At 42.5% G+C, this 23,765-nt stretch overlaps 1 long non-coding RNA gene across 1 annotated transcript; it reads left to right on the forward strand.

The window, feature by feature from the left end:
- The first annotated feature begins 16,694 nt into the window (after positions 1-16,694).
- LOC117187364 lies at positions 16,695-18,376 on the forward strand. Its single transcript, XR_004472066.1, has 2 exons — positions 16,695-17,127; positions 17,205-18,376. It is a non-coding gene; the product is annotated as an uncharacterized LOC117187364 (long non-coding RNA).
- The last annotated feature ends 5,389 nt before the right edge of the window (positions 18,377-23,765 follow it).

Here is a 23,765-nt window from a genome sequence, read left to right on the forward strand (position 1 = left end):
GTACAACTAGATCCAACCTTATTACGTAAACGAGGGGGAACGTTGTGAGTTGCTGCGGACACCGCAACTCTACAGTTATACCCGATACTAAGTCAGTATGGCTCTCCTCCGGCAGACGCTGCTAATATTAAACGACACGACAAAGAGTGCGTGCGAGAGAGACAGAAAATCAGTCTAAGCGTGACGTCGGGCGCTGCGTAGTGTAGTGGCCAGTTGTGACTCTAAAACTCCAGAGAACAGCTTGGGAAGTGCGGCCCTCGCGTTTAACATTAACTCTGCTCTTTACAAAAACAAGATAAGAGATCAATTACAAGAGAGCAGTAGTTAAAGCTTCCATTGAAGAGCTTAATGTCTAATTTAGAGAAGCAGCGTGGATTTGTGGGAGTTATGTTTTAAAGCTTTACTAGAAATCATACGATTACTCCGTTAGTCGTGGAAGCTATGTGTAAGCTTTGCTTAGCATCGTACGATTACTCCGTTATCTAGGGAAGCAAGGTGTAAGCTTTGTCTAAAATCGTACGATTACCCCGTTGGTTGTGGAAGGTAAAGTTCCGATCGTAAGGGCTAATGCAAGTAATAGAACTTCTGGCTAGATCATTGCTATAGTGAAGCTGTGCGAATTCGGATGTGTCTTTTTATACAAATATATATATACAAGTGAATTTGAAAACGTTGTGCAATCAAACACGTGCCAAGTAAATTGAAGTTCTGGTGGACTACATTATTCCTTTTGGATTAAGAAAAATAAAAGGTATTTGGACCTTACAATAGTGACACAGCTTTAACAGTCTCGTATCATAGGGCTGGAAATCTTACTACGTTCGACACCTCCAAGAACGAGGTCGTCAAAGTCCATCGATTTCTTAGTAGATCTGGGAAAGACCTCGGATTTCCCAGGAACCAGCATCTACATAAACCAACGATAACTACAACCAAATAAACCAGAAAGAGCCGTTCAAAGATATACTAGAGTGAAACCCGAAGTTATGTGGATGCATACTTGAGCTGAAGTACATTTTGGAGTAAGACGGGAAGAATGGTTTTCTTGCGAGTTCGGAGAAACTAATATGCCGCCCTCGTCACCCTTCTCGCTTATGAATTAAGCGCGCGGCTAAGGCTTTTGCATGTAGTTCTTCGCAAGGTGTGGAGTGGCTCTCAAACTGTGAAAATAAAACATTATTCTGCGGCGATCCAATCTGCCGTTTAATAGTCGTCGTGTGAAAATGTACCAAAGTATTAGTTTTGAGTCTCGTCATGAGATTTTCCATTTATTAAAGATTAGGCTACGCACTAACTATTTTTGTATTGTCTAGATTTAAAAAAAAAAAAAAAAAACCAATAATGTATATAATTACCCATAATTAGAAATTAGCGCAAATGAAAACCACATTTTTTTAAGATCAGCCGTTGAGTGGCAAATCGTCGTCGTACGGGTATGGAATGGAAAGAAAATCGGTGTTTCATCCGAATTAGAAGTGAAGACCTGTATATTCATAATTGTTCTCCCTTCCTCAGAATATGTTCCTACGTCGCCCCTTGAGCTCAACGGACACGCCGGATAATTCGTATAAAGTATGAGTGAGTTACGAAACTTCCTTAAACGGAATTCTCGAGTATTTTCGAAATATATATCTGTCTTATAAAACTTCTATTCCGGTATATAAAACAACCATATCCGTGCCATAATTTAAAGCGGATCGGCTACTAATTTTTCTTTCACGTTTGCCTTCTAGTTATATAATTATCATATTTTTCTCTTCTTTCCAATTTAATTTCTTTTACGCCATATTCTCTACACATAAGTCCTATATACATATATACATATAACTAGGTATAACTGGATACTATTTCCTCCTTCTTTATTTAATTACTTTATGCTAAGTTTATACTTATCTGGAAAACCATGAAGTCCAAACCCTTAAATTTTGAATTATTAAATAATAATTAGTAGATAATAATGGAACATTAAACCTTTCGTGTTTGTCCTGAGTAGAGCCTGAGGAAGTCCGATGATCAAATAGAGATGCGCTCGATTAGGGTTATGCTGTCGATTAAACGGCATACAAAGGTAGGGAGGGTAGAGAAGGGGTCAAAGTCATCTGAGTTCCCCAAGAGCGACGGAATATAGCCTGACTATTTGTCGGTAGTCGGTTAAACAGTTAGTTAAAATTCACATTCTTTTCTTTTTGATTTCTTTTGTAGAGTTCCTTTTGAACATTAAATCAAGTGTACCTAAAACATCTTTGCGAATGTGTTCGTATAGCAGATAGGAGAGTAGGAAAGATCCCACGACATTCCGGCGAGCTAGTTAGAGCATAGCTAGAGGTACACGTTCCGAAATCCTGCTATACTATTGGTGTCTGACCGTCAAAAAAAGTATGTACAACCTCCATCCGTACATACAATCTAACACCTCTACGAATATGAATTTCTGGCACATTACATAGATTGGCGCCCAACGTGGGGCCAGAGTACGAGTTACTACTGGTTAAAACCCCCAAAAACTTTGCTCGTTGCAATTTTAAATTCCACATTAAAATTAATACTTCCCGTCCAACTACTGTAACGGAGGAATTTTGATGGAATTTTGGGTTTAAGATTCTGAGTTTCGGAATACCTAACCAAATAGAATCCGCCAGGTAGCAAGGGATGGAAACTGATATTTTTTTTTGTTACCAGAATTAATTTGCGAATATACGACAGCTATTCACAAAGGCGGATAGGTCGGCCAAATTATAATAGGATAACCCCAAAAGAGTTTATGAGGGAAGAGTATCGATGGCTTTCGGAAGTCTAATTTTCTAGATATAGATTTGGAAATTAGCCATTGCCAAGGTTACTGACCACATAAACATACCATAGACCAAATTAGATTTCATTGAGGTTATATTCCGGCGACAAGAGAAAGCGTATATCGGACGGAGTCAAGCTCGAAAAGGACAAATATTGGGTATTTAGGAAAATTTTGTAGAATTTATTGAAGCTTTGGTCCTATAATTAGGGATTTCCACATTTAGTGATCAGAACTCGTATTACTGGGTTACCTTAACATGTCACCAGTACAACGTACCCCAGTGGGCAAGGCGTCGGGTGACGTGGACGCCCAGATCTGTGGTATATGTCAAGAAGTCAACTAATATGTACTGCGTCTTGTGGGCACCGGTATCATGATACTTGCATGAAAGAATTCGTGAAAAATAACAGAAATTGCCCCGTATGTAGGGCGGAGTTGAATCCGGAGGAACTTTCGTTTGATAAGAATACTCTAGCAGCCGAATTACCACCCGACATGGGTTCGGGTATAGTGCCGTTAGAAGGGGGATCCAACCCGGAGTCAAACGCTTCAGAGAGAGGACATCAAAAGTCAAGAGGGGCTAGGCATAAACAGGGACGGGGACTACATCGCGCAGAGGGATGCATACTAGGTTGCAGTCTCAACAATTTCGGGATAATTCTTTGGGCAGTATCAGCCATAGGTCGGGCGAAGGAGATATGCCGGAAAGAACCCTTGAGGTTATACAAGCCCTGATAAAAGGTGAGCAGAAAGATATGATGGTGGAACTAAGTTCATTCGTTAAGAATCTGATCGAAGAAAATCTACGCGGACAATTAGGTAGGATGACTATAGCTTCAGATAGCACGCCTGTGCAAGCGACAAGGCAAAATCACGAGCCTAATATAACAGGAAACTCGTTGTCTTCAGAAAATGAAAGGGAAAGGGGATTACCACATCCAAATGTCTCTAACAGGGCAATAGCTCCTGGGAAGGCCGCTAATATCTTAGCCAGTTGGCGACTAAAGTTTGACGGATCCAAAGACGCTATGCACGTCGACGAATTCCTGTACAGGGTTCGTTCACTTACATCCTCCACTTTAAATAACGATTACGAATTACTCTGTGACAATATGCATCTGCTTTTCTCGTCTAAAGCCAGCGATTGGTTTTGGAACTTCCATAGAAAGAACCCACAGTTTTCTTGGCAAACTTTTTCTGCCTCATTTAGACAACGATTCGATGATGCTAAAGATGATTTCGACTTGTGGGAGTTGATTAGAAAACGCCGTCAGAGAGAGGGTGAATCGTTTGACGATTACCAGACGGCCGTCGAAGAATTAGTGTCCAGGCTCTCACACGAGGTTAGCGAAAATAAGTTAGTAGACATTTTAAAACGTAACGCAAAAACGGCCCTCAGATATGAACTCTTGCATCTCAAAATCAGCGATCGAACTGGCCTGAGAGAAGAAGTTCGCAAGCATGAAAACTTCTGTAAAGACAACCATAACCCTTTTCCACGAGGTAAATTCAGCAAACCGAATGTAGCAGAAATACTTACGGACAATGAAGATATGGAGGAAGAAGACGTTTCGCAGATTTATCGTAAGAAACTGGTATGCTGGAACTGCGACCAGGAAGGGCATCGTTTTGATGATTGTTTAGGAGAAAGGCGAATTTTTTGCTATGGTTGTGGTGCTAAGGATATTTATAAACCTCGATGCGTCAAATGTAACCCAGCGAAAAACTTGAAACGGGATGTACCGACCGGAGCCCAGTCAGTACATCCGACCAAGAGCAGCAACTAAACGAAAGTAAACCAACTACCTTAAGAGGGCTTTCCGAAGGGGTAGTTGACGTAAAACCGGATATGATACTACACCAAATTTGTACAGGTATAGATGTAGCGACTCAAACGATGGAGAGCAAAGAGTTAGATTCAGAAAATGTGAATACGTGGTTTAAATTGATAGTTAAGCCCAAACGATCGACGGTCCGGAGACGAGCGTTCTGGAAAAAGGTCCAATCTGTTCGAAAACGTTTAGTCTCAGCAGTTATTCTGAGTTCAGATAACCGATTGTACACGGAGGTAATGATCGAAGGGCAAACTTATAAGGCTTTGCTGGATTCAGGAGCAACCATTAGTTGTTTGGGTGGGAGAGCAGCAACCTTTTTAGCACATCACCCACAGTCTCAGAAGTGTTTGGGAACCATACGCACTGCCAGCAACGAAGCTTGTACCGTAGTGTCCAAATTGGTGGTCCCGATTGAATTCCGTAAAATAGTTAAGGAAGTAGAGTTCTTTATCATACCAGATTTAAAGCAAGATGTTTATTTAGGAGTTGACTTTTGGAAAGACTTCGGTCTTCTATCCCAATTATTGACCCGAGAAGGAACTGTGAGCTGTTTGGAGAATAGAGACGACACGATTATGAAGGAAACGCCTAAAATGCATTCCCTAAATGAAGAACAAAGGAACCAATTAGAGGCGGTAATAAGAACCTTCCCGTCATATGAATGCGACGGACTAGGTCGTACACACCTAATACAACATTATATGGTAATCAATGCCGAAGTACCCGTCAAACAACGACATTGGCCCATTTCCCCCGCGAAAGAGAAAGTGATGTTCGAAGAAGTAGAGAAGATGATTAAGCTTGGCGTGATAGAACCTTCAAATAGTCCATGGAGTAGCAATTGCGTCCTAGTAAAGAAAGGGAACAAGAATAGGTTATGCCTTGATTCTCGAGAGATCAACAAATATACCCGAAAAGATGCATACCCCCTTCCCCATATAGATGGGATACTCAGTCGATTGCCACCTGCCAAATACATAACGGGACTCGATATGAAGCATGCTTATTGGCAAATTCCCCTAGAGGAGTCTTCACGCCAATACACCGCGTTTACCATACCTAACCGACCGCTGTATCAATACAAAGTTATGCCTTTTGGTCTAACCAATGCCTCACAAGCCCTCTGTCGTTTAATGGATAAGGTAATACCTGCTAACTTGCGTACGAGAGTGTTTGTTTACCTCGATGACTTACTAATTTTATCAGACGATTTCGAATCCCATTTAATGTTACTGAGAGAAGTTGCAGTACACTTACGAAAGGCTAATCTTACGATAAACATTGCCAAGTCGCACTTTTGCATGCGTGAGATTAAGTATCTGGGGTTCATCATTGGATACGGACAGGTAAAGACGGATCCGAGTAAAATTGAGGCTATTAAAGAATTCCCCGTTCCCAAGACGGTAAAACAATTGCGACGATTCCTTGGTCTTGCTGGGTGGTACCGTCGTTTCGTCGACAATTATGCAACGGTAAGTTGCGCCCTCACAGAACTATTAAAGAAACCGAAAGCGTATGCGTGGCCAATCAGTCATTTGAAAAACTTAAACAGTGCCTGACGTCAGCTCCCATTTTGTCTACTCCTGATTTCTCAAAACCCTTTTTGCTGTTATGTGATGCTAGTACTGTAGGAATTGGTTGTGTGTTAGCTCAGAAAAACGAAGAAGGAGAAGAATTACCCGTAGCATTCATGTCCGAGAAGCTATCTAAAGCTCAGAAAAACTACTCAGTCACGGAATTAGTATGTTTCGCGGTGATAAAGGGAATTAAAAAGTTTCGTGCTTATGTAGAAGGTCAGGCATTCGAGGTGATAACCGATCATGCCTCATTACAATGGCTTATGCGTCAGAAGGAGTTGTCTGGTAGATTAGCTCGATGGGCCATAAAACTACAGGGATTCTCTTTTGAGATAACGCACCGGAAGGGCTCACTAAACGTGGTAGCGGATGCCCTATCGCGTAAAGAGGAAATTACTGTTTCTGAAATGGAAGAGCAGGGTCCGATAGTTGATCTATCTGCCGCAGAATTTAAATCACCAGAATATATGACCTTAATTGATAATATTCGCGCTAAGCAAGACAAATTACCAGACTTGAAGATTCTCAATGATTTTGTCTACAAAAGAACCGAACCTGATCAGGGAAATAATGGTGTAGATAATCTATCTTGGAAATTGTGGATTCCTAGGGAACTCACCCAAGGTGTAATCTCACGGGCCCATGATCCACCCAATGCCGCCCACAGTGGAGTAGGGAAAACCATCGAAAAGATTAAAAGATATTTGTTTTGGCCAAAAATGAACAAGCAGATACGTGAGTATGTAACTCATTGTGAAGTGTGTCGTCACACCAAACACCCGAACACCGTGTTGAAACCACCCATGGGAAAACCAATGGGGTCTGATCGTCCGTTTCAAAAGCTTTATATGGATTTGCTGGGTCCATATCCCCGATCCAAGAAAGGGCATATTGGTTTACTTATTATCGTAGATCACTTCACAAAATTTCATTTCCTATGCCCCCTTAGGGTGTTTACTTCCAATCGGGTGTGCGATTACCTCGAAAATTATTTGTTCTGTACATTTGGAGTCCCCGAGGTGATATTAACAGATAACGGATCTCAATTCGTTTCTGGAGCCTTTCAGGCTTTTCTAACCCGCTTTGGGATACAACATATTCGTACGGCGATATATTCACCACAGGCGAATGCCAGTGAGAGACTCAATAGATCGGTGTTAGCAGCTATAAGAGCTTACATAAGCCGGGATCATTCCACTTGGGATACCAAATTACCGGAAATCAGTGCTGCTCTCAGATCCAACATTCACCAAAGCACCGGGTACTCGCCCTATTTCCTAACCTTTGGACAAAATATGATTCTGAATGGCAAAGACTATGAGTTGCTTCGCCGCTTAAGACTCTTATCGGAGGATAGCCGCATTAGTTATCCGGAAGCACTACAAATTATTCGCGAATCGGCAAAGAAAAAGGTGAAAGAGTCACATGAACAAAATGCTAGGCGATATAATCTACGCTTTCGGAAAGTAGAGTTTAAGGTTGGAGAGCCAGTACTTGCCCGCAATTTCTGCCAAAGCAATGCTATTAAAAAGTTCAATGCAAAGTTAGGTTTTTATTTCAGCCGTGGTATCTAGACGAGTTGGCTCATCCTATTATCAACTGAAGAACGAACAGGGTAAAAACTTAGGAATATTTCACCTCAAAGACATACAAGTGAAACACTAGGCAACTGTCCTTTTTCCGTTTAGGCTTCGCCAGTTAAAACTAGCGCTTCCTCAACTATGGTGTAGTGGCCAGTTGTGACTCTAAAACTCCAGAGAACAGCTTGGGAAGTGCGGCCCTCGCGTTTAACATTAACTCTGCTCTTTACAAAAACAAGATAAGAGATCAATTACAAGAGAGCAGTAGTTAAAGCTTCCATTGAAGAGCTTAATGTCTAATTTAGAGAAGCAGCGTGGATTTGTGGGAGTTATGTTTTAAAGCTTTACTAGAAATCATACGATTACTCCGTTAGTCGTGGAAGCTATGTGTAAGCTTTGCTTAGCATCGTACGATTACTCCGTTATCTAGGGAAGCAAGGTGTAAGCTTTGTCTAAAATCGTACGATTACCCCGTTGGTTGTGGAAGGTAAAGTTCCGATCGTAAGGGCTAATGCAAGTAATAGAACTTCTGGCTAGATCATTGCTATAGTGAAGCTGTGCGAATTCGGATGTGTCTTTTTATACAAATATATATATACAAGTGAATTTGAAAACGTTGTGCAATCAAACACGTGCCAAGTAAATTGAAGTTCTGGTGGACTACATTATTCCTTTTGGATTAAGAAAAATAAAAGGTATTTGGACCTTACAATAGTGACACAGCTTTAACAGTCTCGTATCATAGGGCTGGAAATCTTACTACGTTCGACACCTCCAAGAACGAGGTCGTCAAAGTCCATCGATTTCTTAGTAGATCTGGGAAAGACCTCGGATTTCCCAGGAACCAGCATCTACATAAACCAACGATAACTACAACCAAATAAACCAGAAAGAGCCGTTCAAAGATATACTAGAGTGAAACCCGAAGTTATGTGGATGCATACTTGAGCTGAAGTACATTTTGGAGTAAGACGGGAAGAATGGTTTTCTTGCGAGTTCGGAGAAACTAATATGCCGCCCTCGTCACCCTTCTCGCTTATGAATTAAGCGCGCGGCTAAGGCTTTTGCATGTAGTTCTTCGCAATGTGTGGAGTGGCTCTCAAACTGTGAAAATAAAACATTATTCTGCGGCGATCCACACTGCCGTTTAATAGTCGTCGTGTGAAAATGTACCAAAGTATTAGTTTTGAGTCTCGTCATGAGATTTTCCATTTATTAAAGATTAGGCTACGCACTAACTATTTTTGTATTGTCTAGATTTAAAAAAAAAAAAAAAAAAACCAATAATGTATATAATTACCCATAATTAGAAATTAGCGCAAATGAAAACCACATTTTTTTAAGATCAGCCGTTGAGTGGCAAATCGTCGTCGTACGGGTATGGAATGGAAAGAAAATCGGTGTTTCATCCAAATTAGAAGTGAAGACCTGTATATTCATAATTGTTCTCCCTTCCTCAGAATATGTTCCTACGTCGCCCCTTGAGCTCAACGGACACGCCGGATAATTCGTATAAAGTATGAGTGAGTTACGAAACTTCCTTAAACGGAATTCTCGAGTATTTTCGAAATATATATCTGTCTTATAAAACTTCTATTCCGGTATATAAAACAACCATATCCGTGCCATAATTTAAAGCGGATCGGCTACTAATTTTTCTTTCACGTTTGCCTTCTAGTTATATAATTATCATATTTTTCTCTTCTTTCCAATTTAATTTCTTTTACGCCATATTCTCTACACATAAGTCCTATATACATATATACATATAACTAGGTATAACTGGATACTATTTCCTCCTTCTTTATTTAATTACTTTATGCTAAGTTTATACTTATCTGGAAAACCATGAAGTCCAAACCCTTAAATTTTGAATTATTAAATAATAATTAGTAGATAATAATGGAACATTAAACCTTTCGTGTTTGTCCTGAGTAGAGCCTGAGGAAGTCCGATGATCAAATAGAGATGCGCTCGATTAGGGTTATGCTGTCGATTAAACGGCATACAAAGGTAGGGAGGGTAGAGAAGGGGTCAAAGTCATCTGAGTTCCCCAAGAGCGACGGAATATAGCCTGACTATTTGTCGGTAGTCGGTTAAACAGTTAGTTAAAATTCACATTCTTTTCTTTTTGATTTCTTTTGTAGAGTTCCTTTTGAACATTAAATCAAGTGTACCTAAAACATCTTTGCGAATGTGTTCGTATAGCAGATAGGAGAGTAGGAAAGATCCCACGACATTCCGGCGAGCTAGTTAGAGCATAGCTAGAGGTACACGTTCCGAAATCCTGCTATACTATTGGTGTCTGACCGTCAAAAAAAGTATGTACAACCTCCATCCGTACATACAATCTCACACCTCTACGAATATGAATTTCTGGCACATTACAGTAGCCAGTGCAAATTGATTTGTTCCTTTTGGCTATAAAAATTATCTGATCTGGTCCAGTTTTTAGTTTTCTCGAATGTGCAATATTGTGGATGCAACAGATTTTCGTCCTTTGTGGGGGCGGAAGGGGGTGGGGCGAAATTCTGAGATATACGTCTTATACTGAGATCTAACAGAAGTGCGGATACCAAATTTGGTTACTCTAACCTTAATAGTCTCTGAGATTTGTGGATGCCCCAGATTTTCGTCCTTTGGGGGGGGCGGAAGGGGGTGTGGCGAAATTTGGACACGAAACGGTCAAGGTCCGATATCACAGGAGTGTGGATACCAAATTTGGTTGCTCAGGCTCTTATAGGTTCTGAGATCCTTGAACTCATATTTTGCAATTGGCAAAACCGACCATGAAAACTGTGTGTTAGAGAGAGACAGATCGAAAAAGAATGAAATTGTTTTCTTGATTCTGGCTATAATAATTATACGATCTGGTTGAGATCTTACATTCTAAGACAAATAGTCATCCTCTACGATTCTGCGTTTTTGGTTTTATCGTATCTTTAAAAATGTGGATGCCACAGATTTTCGTCCTTTGTGGGGGCGGAAGTGGGCGGGGCGAAGTTTTGAAATATTTTTGTAGCAGTGACATATCACAGAAATCTGGATACAAAACATCGTTGCTCTAGCTCTTATAGTCTTTGAGCACTAGGCGCTGAAGGGGACGGACAGACGGACAGACGGACGGACGGACAGACGGACAGACAGACATGGCTCAATCGACTCGGCTATTGATGCTGATCAAGAATATATATACTTTATGGGGTCGGAAACGATTCCTTCTGGACGTTACACACATCCACTTTTACCACAAATCTAATATACCCCAATACTCATTTTGAGTATCGGGTATAAAAAGGGAGAACAAACAGCAGAGGTCGAGGCCGAGGAGCAACCCCTAAAAGAGGAATGCAAACAAGGTCGACAGTCGGTTAGTCGCAACGGAAATAGGTCACCTAGTAACGCTCAACCTGAAAACCTTACGAATTACATCCATTCGGTCATGCAAAACCAGGAGAAATCTATGATGGAAAACCTTAGTTCGTTCATAAAAGCTTCCATCGAACAAACTATACAGGCCCAGTTTTCCAATATGAATTTAGCCACAGCCGCTACTACGGGTAACGGAGGTCCCTCAGAGTCACACAGTAATGTTAGACGAGAGGTAGACAATGATAGTTACATGGTTAGAGGCGATTCCCAAGGAAGAACTCCTAGGAGTGGTCAAACAGCCGGAAATGTAGCACCGGCAAAGGCGGCAAATATCCTACTAAGCTGGCGTCTTAAATTTGATGGTTCTCGAGACGCAATGCACGTAGAAGAATTTCTATATCGCGTTCGTGCCCTTTGTTACTTTGCGACAATCTGCATCTGCTTTTCACAGGCAAGGTCAGCGATTGGTTCTGGGGTTTTCATCGAAGAAACCACCAATACTCCTGGCCGTCGTTCTGTACAGCGTTTAGACAAAGATTCGACGATCAGAAAGATGATTTTGACCTTTGGGAAATGATACGGAAACGTCAACAGAAGGACAACGAATCCTTCGAAGATTTTCAGTCAGCCATTGAAAAGTTAGTGGCACGACTTTGACATGAGATAAGCGAACTCAAGCTGATCGATATTCTTAAGCGATATTCTTAAGCGGAATGCGAAGAGAGCTCTGCGATATGAGCTGTTGCATTTAAAAATACAGAATAGAAGTGAGTTGAGGGAGGAAGTTAAAAAGCATGAACACTTCTGTAAAAGATGCTGGCAACTTTCTACAGAGAAACCGGGTAGCTAGACCCCACGTATCAGAAATTCAGAGTGAGGAAGAAGAACTCGAAGAAGAGAGTATCTCCGAACTACGCCGCAAGCGGTTTGTTTGCTGGAATTGCGACAAAACAGGCCATCGGTTTGAAGATTGCGTAGCAGAACGCCGAGTCTTCTGTTATGGCTGCGGGGCGAAAAATACTTTTAAGCCAAAGTGCGAAAAATGTAACCCATCGGAAAACCGAAAGCGGGATGCGCAAACCAACACCATTCTGGCGCATCCGACAATGATGACAGAATGAAAGAGCAAACTTTCCAAGAAAACACCTCCAACCCGGATTGTCCAAAAATTCGATCTAATAGGTCTCTTTTAGAGGCACAAATCCAGACGGAGGGGATAGATATAGATGGTGAAAGTTCCCAATCAGATAAGCTAGGATTAAAGTATCAACCAAAACGTTCGACCATACGATTAAGGCAATTCTGGACCAAGGTAAAGAAGGTGCGAAAGAGACTTGTCTCGTCGGTCCTTTTGAGCTCCGATAACAGATTATTTATAGAACTAAGCATAGAAGAACAAAACTTCATGGCCTTGCTAGATTCGGGGGCGACGATAAGCTGTCTTGGAAGTGAAGCCGCTAAATCGTTCGCGCAACACGCCAAGGCAAAGAAATGCTCCGGAAATATTCGAACGGCCAATAATGAATCTTGTAAAGTCGTAGCGAAAGTTACCGTTCCCATAACTTTTCGCGATCATACTAAGGAGATAGAATTCTTCATAATACCAGCCTTGAAACAAAATGTGTATTTAGGAATTGATTTCTGGACAGAATTCGGTCTGGTAGCAAGGCTTTTAACGGATAGATCTGTGGTACAAGAATTAGACGAAGGAAATGAAACCAAGGCTTCGGAATCACCGCCAGTACATGATCTAAGCAAAGACCAAAAGGTTAGACTAGAATCCGTGATTCATTCGTTTCCTTCGTTTGAAAGGGAAGGATTAGGACGTACGAAAGCTATCCAACACACGATCGAAATGGTACCCGATAGACCAGTTAAACAACGCCATTGGCCGATTTCACCCGCGAAGGAAAAGTTAATGTTTGACGAAGTGGAGAAAATGCTGGCCTTAGACGTGATCGAGGAATCGAATAGTTCCTGGAGTAGCAATTGCGTTTTAGTTAAGAAAGGTACGAAAAACCGATTATGTTTAGATTCCCGAGAAATTAATAAGAACACTCGCAAAGATGCCTACCCTTTACCATACATTGATGGCATTCTTAATAGATTACCACCAGCCAAATACATAACGGGACTTGACATGAAACACGCATACTGGCAGATTCCTTTGGAAGAAAAATCTCGGCACTATACAGCCTTTACCATTCCCAATAGGCCGCTTTACCAGTATAAGGTAATGCCGTTTGGCCTAACTAATGCCGCTCAGACGTTGTGCCGACTTATGGATCAGGTGATACCTGCACACCTCAGGAATCGGGTTTTTGTCTATTTGGACGATTTACTGGTGCTCTCAGATGACTTCGATTCACACTTGGTGCTCTTACAAGAGGTAGCGATGCATTTGCGTAAGGCAAATTTCACGATTAATATAGCCAAGTCAAACTTTTGTATACGGGAGATTAAATATCTGGGGTTCATAATAGGTTATGGTCAGTTAAAGACAGATCCGGGGAAAATAAAATCCATAATGGAGTTCCCGATCCCAAAAACCGTGAAACAGATAAGGAGATTTCTAGGACTTTCTAGGTGGTACAGACGCTTTGTCGATAACTATGCCACCGTCAGCTACCCCTTAACGGAACTACTAAAAAAGCATCAACCACTTAAGTGGAACACATCAGCCGAAGAAGCTTTCAATAAACTCAAATCCTGCTTAACATCTGCTCCAATCCTAGCCACCCCCGATTTTAAGAAACCCTTTTTGTTAATATGTGACGCAAGCACTTTTGGTTTGGGCTGCGTACTAGCTCAATTAAACGAGGAAGGGATAGAGTTACCTATAGCTTTTATGTCCGAGAAACTTTCCGAGGCGCAACGAAACTATTCGGTCACCGAACTCGAGTGCTTGGCAGTGATTAAAGGAATAAAGAAGTTTAGAGCTTACGTAGAAGGACAGGACTTCCAAGTTATAACGGACCATGCGTCCCTACTTATGAGGCTTATGAGGCAAAAAGATTTGTCAGGTCGCTTGGCCCGCTGGGCTATAAAATTACAGGGATTTAATTTTCAAATATCACATCGTAAAGGGTCCGAAAACGTAGTGGCCGACGCGTTGTCACGCCAAGATGAGCCCGAGGTACGAGAGTTGAACGGCAACGGACCCATAGTCGACCTTACTTCTACAGAGTTTAAATCGAAAGAATACATGGATCTAATAGAACACATAAGGCTTAATCAACTTAAGTTACCCGATTTGAAGGTTGACGATAATTTGGTGTATAAAAGAACCGAACCATCCTCAGGGGACGCGATAGCAGATAAACAAACTTGGAAGCTTTGGATTCCATCAGGTCTTACCAGCGATATAATTTCCAGTGCTCATGACCCCCAGACGCTTCCCACAGTGGTATTGGGAAAACCGTTGAAAAAGTGAAAAGGTACTTGTTTTGGCCAAAAATGGTTACACAAATACGAGCCTATGTATCACAATGCGACGTTTGTCGCCAGACCAAAAGTGCTAATGTCGTCTTAAGACCACCAATGGGTAAGCCAATGAATTCAGAAAGACCTTTTTAAAAGCTTTATCTGGATTTGCTGGGCCCGTATCCGCGTTCCAAGCAAGGGAATATTGGTATCTTAATAATCGTAGATCACAACACCAAATTTCATTTCTTATGTCCGCTCAAGAAGTTTACCTCAAGTAAGGTGTGTGACTTCCTAGAAAATATGTTATTTAGTACTTTCGGGGTCCCTGAGACTATACTCACCGATAATGGTTCGCAGTTTGTCTCTGGGAATTTCAAGTCATTTCTTACCAGATTCGGGGTAACTCATCGTTGCACTGCAATATACTCACCGCAAGCCAATGCCAGTGAACGGTTAAACCGATCCGTTTTAGCGGCTATAAGAGCGTACGTCGGCAAAGATCATACTAATTGGGACAACAAGTTACCTGAAATTAGTGCGGCGTTACGAGCCAATATCCATAGAAGCACAGGGTATTCGCCGTATTTTCTTGCATTTGGGCAGAATATGATTCTTAACGGAAAGGATTATGAACTACTCAGACGACTAAATCTCCTATCGGATGACACCAGAGTCGAATATCCAGATGTAGTACAAGTATGTCGACAAGCCGCTCAGCAAAAGGTAGCTGAATCACACGAGCAGAATGCGAGGACATACAACTTACGTAGCCGGGTCCGTCAACTTAAAGTTGGAGACGTCGTGTATGCCCGGAATTTTTGTCAGAGCAACGCTTTAAAAAAGTTCAGCGCTAAGCTGGCGCCTGTGTTTATATCAGCCAAGGTTATTCGCCGAGTGGGGACAATGTATTACCAATTAGCTAGCGAAGATAAGAAAAACTTAGGAGTCTATCACTTAAAAGATATTCAGCTTAAACCTTATTAAATGGCCTTCTTCAGTTTAAGTCTCATTGTAAGAACAATTACGTCTTCAACTGTGGTGTAGGGGCCGAATTTAGGAAAAGAGTATGGAACATCACGGATAAGCACAGTTTTCTTTTGGTAATGCTTAAAAGTGCAGATACATAGTAACACCGAAAGTGGATCGTAAGCTGCAAGCTTTCCGAAAAGCTTTCTAAAGAGAGTCGGCGCGCAGCGCACGCATTTAAGCGAAAGACGTCACGTTTACCTTGACCCAAGAGAGTAGCGTAGCGTAGGGAGAGCATAGATTAAAAGCTTGACCAAAATTTCGCTCAATTGGGCGAAAGATCATCCGATTATGCAGTTAAAGTTCCTAAGATCATCCGATTATGCAGTTAAAGTTTCCAAATATCATCCGATCTTCGAGCTTTTGGTTCGGTACCGCTTAGCTGAACTTGCAGAAGTTGGGCTGGAGTTATTGACTGAGAATCGATTGATTAAAGCGGACGTGTTTACTCGGGAATAAATAAATAAATATATATATATATATATATATTTAGCCAACGAACAGTTCTGGCATCTACGCCATACCTCTTGAGTTGAGTTTCAATTAAGACCGAGAATCAGGAAATTTACCCAGGATTTACCCTGGTATGTCCGTGATTAGTTTGGAAAGTGTTCGTGGTAATATATATAGTTAAATATCCGCAACTCGATTTTAAGTTTTTTAAAAAAGACTTTTATTTTACAACTTAAATATCTTTATGTCACAAGATTTAAATGAATTCCCCGACTTGACTTTGGGTCTGCTTGTCTCAAACGGAACTGATCTCTCTGCTGCTGGCTAGTTTCCATGAGCCCTTCTCTTGGAACTCCCGACTCTGGCTTCGGGCGTTGCTTACCTCGGCTGCATCTTCGTGTCGGTGGCGTACGTGCCTGGATCGATATTTGGGGATGCGTCGGCTTTGATGAAAGGCATCCACTGCTGGCGATCGGTGTTGCATTACATGACGGAGCTAGGAATGTGATACTCCTTGGTTTTATGTCTAGCTTTGATTGGTCCTCATGAGTGGCGTTTTCTCGAGAGTGGCGTGAATCTAATGTTGATGAAACAATGTGGTCCATTGTTTATATTATGGGGGGCCTGTAAGAGGCTTGTAGCTGAGGGCGTAAACTAAATTGACCGCCAACGGCGTTGTATGGGCAGCCAAAGTCTCGCTGCTACAGGGGGTTTTGGAGTCAGGTGCTCTTAAACGGTGCTCTGAAAGGTTGGCTCCCTCTGGGGGTGAGTTAACGCTGATGGCAGGTGAAGAGAAAGAGGAGAAAGCGATGACATTCGAACGTCATCCAGCGGATCCGACCGGTCTCATAGTGGATGGGAGCGTGTCCATCTTCCTTTTGGAATTTGGATGTCGAGCGACCAACATCGCCCCGAACAGGCTCAGCAAAAATCATTAGCGAAAAAGTTCCAAAGTCAAGAAAAGAATATTGTCAAAGCGCGAGTGGTATCCAGCAGCAGCAAAGCAAAAGTCGCGGGACTACGATAACTGAAGCTAGGTCGGCCGCTGGGGCCAAGATTGACGGGTAAGAGGAACAAAAAGTGGGTTACCACAGATCTTTCGGGGCCGAATACGTTAGACGGTTCTTTCTCCCTGCACTAGATTTGGCGCCTAGCAATTTGGGCTGGCGAAGCAGCGGCGCTCCAAGCAGCTGATCCGTCGCAGCACAGAGCGAGGGAGCAGAGACGCAGATAAAATTCAGAGAGGCTCGACCTTCGCGGGCAGCCGGATCGACGTCGGTGAGGCGGCGGCCACAAAGCGGGACGGTCGATAATCCGCGATAGCGGAAAGTTCAGCACCGGCGAAATACGAACGGAGAAAAAGGAGGAAAATAGCGCAAATCCTACCTAAGCGTGCCGTATGGCAAATACAGTTAACAAGGCCCAATTAAGATCCGCAGCACATAGGGAAGGAAAGAGTTAGTGTGTTGTTGGAGTTCAATACTCAGAGCTGCAAGGGTAATGCCCCAAAAAAAATAAAGAGGGCGAGCGGAGCCAAAGGTGATGCGCGCATAGGCAGAGAGTGGAAGCGGGGGAGAGAGAGAACACGCGAGCAGCAAAGGCAGAGCCCAATAGGAGAGCGAGCGAGCTATAAAAACGCTCGCCAGCAACGGAGCCGAAGGGGGCTGGCGATAAGCCGAGAGAAGTAACATAAGTTAACATAAGAGTAAGCAGAATAGTACCGAGCAGCAGAACAGCTATTTAAGTTTACATACATAAACATAAAAAAGAAATGCAGAAATGAAGAACAGCAGTGAGGGAGCATAGAGTAGGAAAAGAAGGGCAAGAGGAAGAGTGAATATGAAACTAAAACAAATCCATAAATAGATAACCTTCCATGCACAGATCAAAACAAAAAAAAATAACAAGAACCAATATGTTTATAACCGAAATGCAATAATAATACACCCGAACCCAAAATATCATATTAACCACAGTTTTGCAGCAACCATCAGAAAGCGCTTTCGACGGTGGATCCGCAGTAAAAGTGAGTTTATTTACTAGGTATTTGATTACAATCATTTGGGCATGGAAGAAATTGTCTATGGGTGTTCCGACCAAATTGCCTCACCGTTTCGTAGCCCGTAAGAATCAACATTTATATTCTATCTTTAAATTTTAATCTTTACCATTGCACATTTATTCAAATACTAGTTTATAAGTTTACCTGATCCTAGTTCAAGGGAACCAGGCCCAGGTAGCCTATGGGAGGGAACATATACCCCGTATTTTTATGTATAATTTAGTTCCAATAAATATCATTATAATGTTTAACTAAACAATTCTTATGATCTCCCCTTCCAAGCCCCTGTAGCGCGTGTCGGCACACCCAGGGGTCATGGCCGACAGATAGATGTATGGAATGGCATGACCAAGGTAGGGTGGGCAAGGGGTCCTCGAAACAGCTGAGGATCGTCCGTCTGTCTTTTAGGTAATCGTCCGTGTTATGTGGTCATTTGTAGTGAACTCTGTCCGGTGAGGTGTATGGCTTGTTTTTTTCTTGCACGTTAAATTTAAAATAAAGAAAGTAAAGGGCCTCGGACTATGACAATAAAACAACTCCACCCCCTTGCTGACGAGCCAGCAGCCGGAAACAATACGTGCCGGTCATAGCCGAGTAATACCATCTCGCCCAAGTACTCGTTACCCATTACAGTAATAATTAAGAAGATCTTTATTTTTGGCGCCCAACGTGGGGCCACCTTGTGTTGTACATCGGATTGACTCCGATTAATAAATACCAGGAGGACTCACACATTACATTGACCACAATTGTCTTCTTTCCCATCTGTCTTATTTACAACCTTGTATTGTCTGAGTGAATAGCGTAGGGTAGCTGTCCGTAAAGTTTACGCTGGTTAGCGTATAGCTTTGATGGCAAATATCTGTTTCACTACAAAGTTTTCTGCGAGCATGGAACCATGACAAAAACTTGGAATGCAGGCAAATTAGCCTCAGAGGCGATAACCTGTCCAGTGAGATGTGGGTTCGAGCGGGATTTCCATATTTTCAACAAGTGAAGGGACGACTGGGATAGAATGCATAGGAATTCAGAATGGGTCGGCTGCGAGCAGTTGCCTTCTGACCACATTTACCTAGCGATAGTTTTCACTTAACTTTATCTTTTATTTGTTTTGATGTTTTTGTTGAAAAGCCATTCTGACGATTGGAAATCAAGTTGATTCAACCTTAGGGATGAATCTCTGACCACGGCAGATGGACAGGAACGGAAACATGGCAGTTCTTCTATTTGTTTGTGATCGAGAAATTGAGTCGAGTAGGAAACAAGGAGAGTTTTTTTGTCATGAAATGCCTCCTGTCCACGATTGCTATTAGACGTTACCAAAAAAAACGGACAATTGGTGTGCAGCTTCTGCAGGGAGCTATTGGGAGTCGGGAGATCATTCTTTTCTTTTGATGGTATAATTTCAAAGAATTAAATTTCTTTATATATTTGTTTTATAGAAACATTTTTATATTTTCTTCTATATTTTTTTTATAATTTTTTTTATATCTTATTTTTGTTCTATTTTTTTTATATATACTCACATACATATGTACATTCATTATACAGGCTACATAAATAGATTTGATACATTTATTGGGGGTTATTCCGCAATATGATGTAATTAATTCTGGGAAGAAATTAAATAGTTCTATGGGTCTGGATAGATCGCCACGAAAAGGGGTGCCTCCTCGAAGCATAGAATGCAGCTTATGCAAGTCTGAGTTGGGAACTGGGGAAAATTATAAAACGAAGTGCGGGCATCCGTTTCATAAGGCATGTATAAAAACGCATTTCACTGTTAAAACAACTTGCCCAACTTGTGATTCGGTTTGCATAGCTCAAACCATTACAAATCCAGCTAGCACATCTGTGTTAACGAGGCAGCAATCTAGACTCGTACCAATCCCAAGAGCAGATAGCTTATCAGATTTGGCCGAAACGAGAAGTGAAGAGCTAAGTGCGAGCGAGAACCCGTCCATCGTCGAGATGAGCCAGACGTCTGCCGAAATTGCAGCCGCTGTCAAGGCTATGCAGAACGAGCTGTTAACTCAGTTGACAGAACAAATGGCGAATCTCATTCAAACCAATGTAGAAGCTCACATAAATAATATGGAGCAGCAAAGACAAACGCCAAATCCAAATACTAGCAGGAATACTTCTTTGGAGCAGCTACTAGGAATCAAATGGGCAGCAACCAGATCCGGGGTTACCTCCGCGTGCTACCAGCGCCCGATCGGTAGGTTCAGAATTGGCCCAAAGACCAGACAAAGTAGGCCACATAATGTCGAACTGGAAATTAAGATTTTCAGGAACCACCGATACAATAGGAATCGATAGCTTTATCTATAGAGTTGAGGCCCTTACTCATCAGACGTTAGAGGGAAATTTCTCACTTCTGTGTGGTAATGCGAATTCGCTATTTGATGGCAAGGCATCTGATTTCTTTTGGCGATATCACAAGTCGGTAGGAGAAGTTCGTTGGCAGGAGCTTTGTGCTGCGTTGAGGAAGCAATTCCGAGACTCCAGAACGGATGTGGATATCCGCCAAATGATAAGGGATAGAAAACAGAGGGAAAAAGAAACGTTCGAAAGTTTCTACGATGCCATCCTAAAGCTAACTGATAGACTCGACCAGCCTCTTAGTGAGAAGACGCTGATTGAAATTGTGAGGCGTAATTTACGTCCGGAAATTCAGCATGAAATTCTTAACATACGGGTAGATTCGATGGAAACCTTGAGGGATATATGCAGGAAAAGGGAATGCTTTTTAGAAGAAGTCCGTAAGAATCATGGTTATCAGAAACCATCGGTCTTTAAGAAGCAGATATCAGAGCTCTGGGAGGAAGCGAACATCGATGATGCCGTAGAATTTTCTGAAGGAGTGGTAGAGGATGAGATAGGCGCTTTTGCTCTCGTATGCTGGAATTGCAGGAAGGAGGGGCATAGGTATCAAGACTGCGCGGAAAAAAGGAACATTTTTTGCTATGGATGCGGTATTCCTAATGCCTATAAACCTTCATGTGCGCGATGCCAAAAAAAACGCGCAAAGGAGCACTGCAGCATCTCGTCCACTGACCAGTGTTCCCAACCGGCAAGCGGCGACAAAGGAGTGAAGATATATAGCAGTGGTGGGGAGCGGGAAATGACACACTCCCTTTCGGCTGGTCAGCCAGAGCATTTTTGGCATACTAAGCTGGAAAATATTAGGAAGATTGGGTTTCCGAGCTTTGGCGACAAAGCAAAGACAAGTTCTCGCAGCAGTCGGCGGTTAAAAAAATTCTGGGAGTCAGTAAAGTACATAAATAGCATTAGAAGAAACGAAGGGGACAAACGCCCTTATGCTGAAGATGGTCTTCTGGATAATAAGCGAGTGGGTTTGCTCGATACAGGAGCTGCGCTGACTTGCATCGGAGGGAAACTGGCCAAAGAATATATTATCAGCAGGAAGCCGTTTAAAAAGGTGCTGTCCAAGGCATGCACCGCTGATGGAAGTCATCAGAAAATAGTTGGTAAATTTAGGACTAGTATAGAGTATAAAGGTATAAGTAAAGAATTAGATATATACATAATCCCTTCGTTAAGTCAGGATGTTTATTTAGGAATTGATTTTTGGATGTCGTTCGATCTTTTGCCCCCACCCTTAGAGGTGGCGGAAATATCAGCCGCCACAGAGCAGCACGTTCTGACAGACATTCAGGAATTGAAATTGCAGGGAATGGTCCAAAGTTTTCCATCATTTGCGACATCGGGTCTCGGGAAAACTTCGGTGTTGTCACACTCAATAGACACTGGAAACGCGAAGCCCGTTAAGCAGCGTCATTTTCCAGTTTCCCCGGCAATTGAGAAGTTATTGTACACTGAGATTGACAGGATGCTTCAACTAGGAGTGATTGAAGAATCTGAGAGTCCTTGGTCCTCGCCAGTAGTACTTGTCCGGAAACCGGGAAAAGTCAGAGTTTGTTTGGACAGCAGAAAAGTGAATGAGGTTACGGAAAAAGATGCGTACCCCCTTCCCCAAATAGATGGCATTCTCAGCCGTTTACCGAAGGCAGTGTTCATAAGTAGTCTCGACCTGAAGGATGCATATTGGCAGATCCCCTTGGATGCGGCATCTAGGTGTAAAACTGCATTCACGGTTCCAGGGAGGCCCTTGTATCATTATAAAGTCATGCCGTTTGGTCTCTGTAATGCCTCTCAAACCATGACACGCTTAATGGATAAAGTCATTCCTGCGTCGCTTAGAAACGAAGTCTTCGTTTATTTGGACGACTTATTGCTGGTGTCAGATACGTTTGAGAGACATTTACTCGTTATGGACACCGTGGCCTCGCGGATTCGGGAAGCTGGCTTGACCTTAAATATCGAGAAAAGTAAATTCTGTGTGCGCTCTGTGAGATACCTAGGGCATATAATTGGAGAGGGTGGTATTCGCACTGACCTCGAAAAAGTCTCGGCTATTTCGGATTTTCCATTGCCGACGTCGTTGAAAGCGTTGAGAAGCTTTCTGGGATTGGCAGGGTGGTATCGAAAATTAATAAACAACTTTGCGTCTGTATCCGCCCCGTTGACCGACCTATTAAAGCCGAAGCAAAAATTCGTGATGACAACAGAAGGCAAGGAAGCTTTTGAGCGCTTAAAGGGCATGCTTTGCAGTGCTCCGGTCTTGCAAAGTCCGGACTTCAGCAAACCATTTTTTATACATTGCGACGCCAGTAAAAGCGGGGTAGGCGGAGTACTGGTACAGAAGTCGGTCGAAGGGGAAGAACTGCCGATAGCCTTTGTTTCGAAGAAGCTTAACAAAGCCCAAAGAAACTATACGGTTACAGAGCAGGAATGTCTCGCTGCTCTGGTGAGCATAAAAAGATTCAGAGCCTATGTAGAGGGTCAGGAGTTCACTGTAATTACGGATCACGCCTCGCTGAAATGGCTCATGTCTCAAAGTGATTTGAATTCGAGGTTAGCGAGATGGGCTTTAAAACTGCAAGGTTTCCGGTTCAGTATCCAACACAGATGAGGGAAGCTGAATGTTGTTCCGGATGCCTTGTCCAGGGTCCCATATGACCAAGTGGCTGCAGTGGATTTCAGCAATGGCTTGCTGGTGGACATTGAGTCAGCTCATTTCAAATCGGGAGAATATTTGGAACTGATGGAGGGAATTAAGAGCAATATGGCTCAACTCCCCGACCTTAAAATAGTTGATTCTCTGATCTATAGGCGATCCGAGCATGTAAAAGGAGACATCCTTAACGACGCGTTTGCTTGGAAGTTGTGGGTACCCAGGGGGATGGTCAAAGAAGTGCTTAAGAGAGCACACGATGATCCGCTGGCTTCCCATGGTGGAGTCCACAAGACACTCGAGCGGATTCGGCGTTATTATTTCTGGCCCGGACTCGTCAATGACGTAAAAGACTACGTGGCAGCCTGCGAGCAATGTAAAATGTCAAAAGCTCCAAACGCTCCGTTACGTCCACCGATAGGAAAAGCGGCCGAGTCGCAAAGGTTCTTCCAGCGTCTCTATATTGATTTCTTAGGTCCGTATCCTAGGTCTCGCAGTGGAAATATAGGAATTTTTATTGTCCTGGACCATTATTCGAAATTTGTTTTCCTCAAGGCTGTAAAAAAATTAAATGCGGATGTTGTGCTGAGGTATTTAGA

The sequence above is a fragment of the Drosophila miranda genome, chromosome 2, assembly GCF_003369915.1.
Source record: "Drosophila miranda strain MSH22 chromosome 2, D.miranda_PacBio2.1, whole genome shotgun sequence".
Lineage (NCBI taxonomy): Eukaryota > Metazoa > Arthropoda > Insecta > Diptera > Drosophilidae > Drosophila > Drosophila miranda.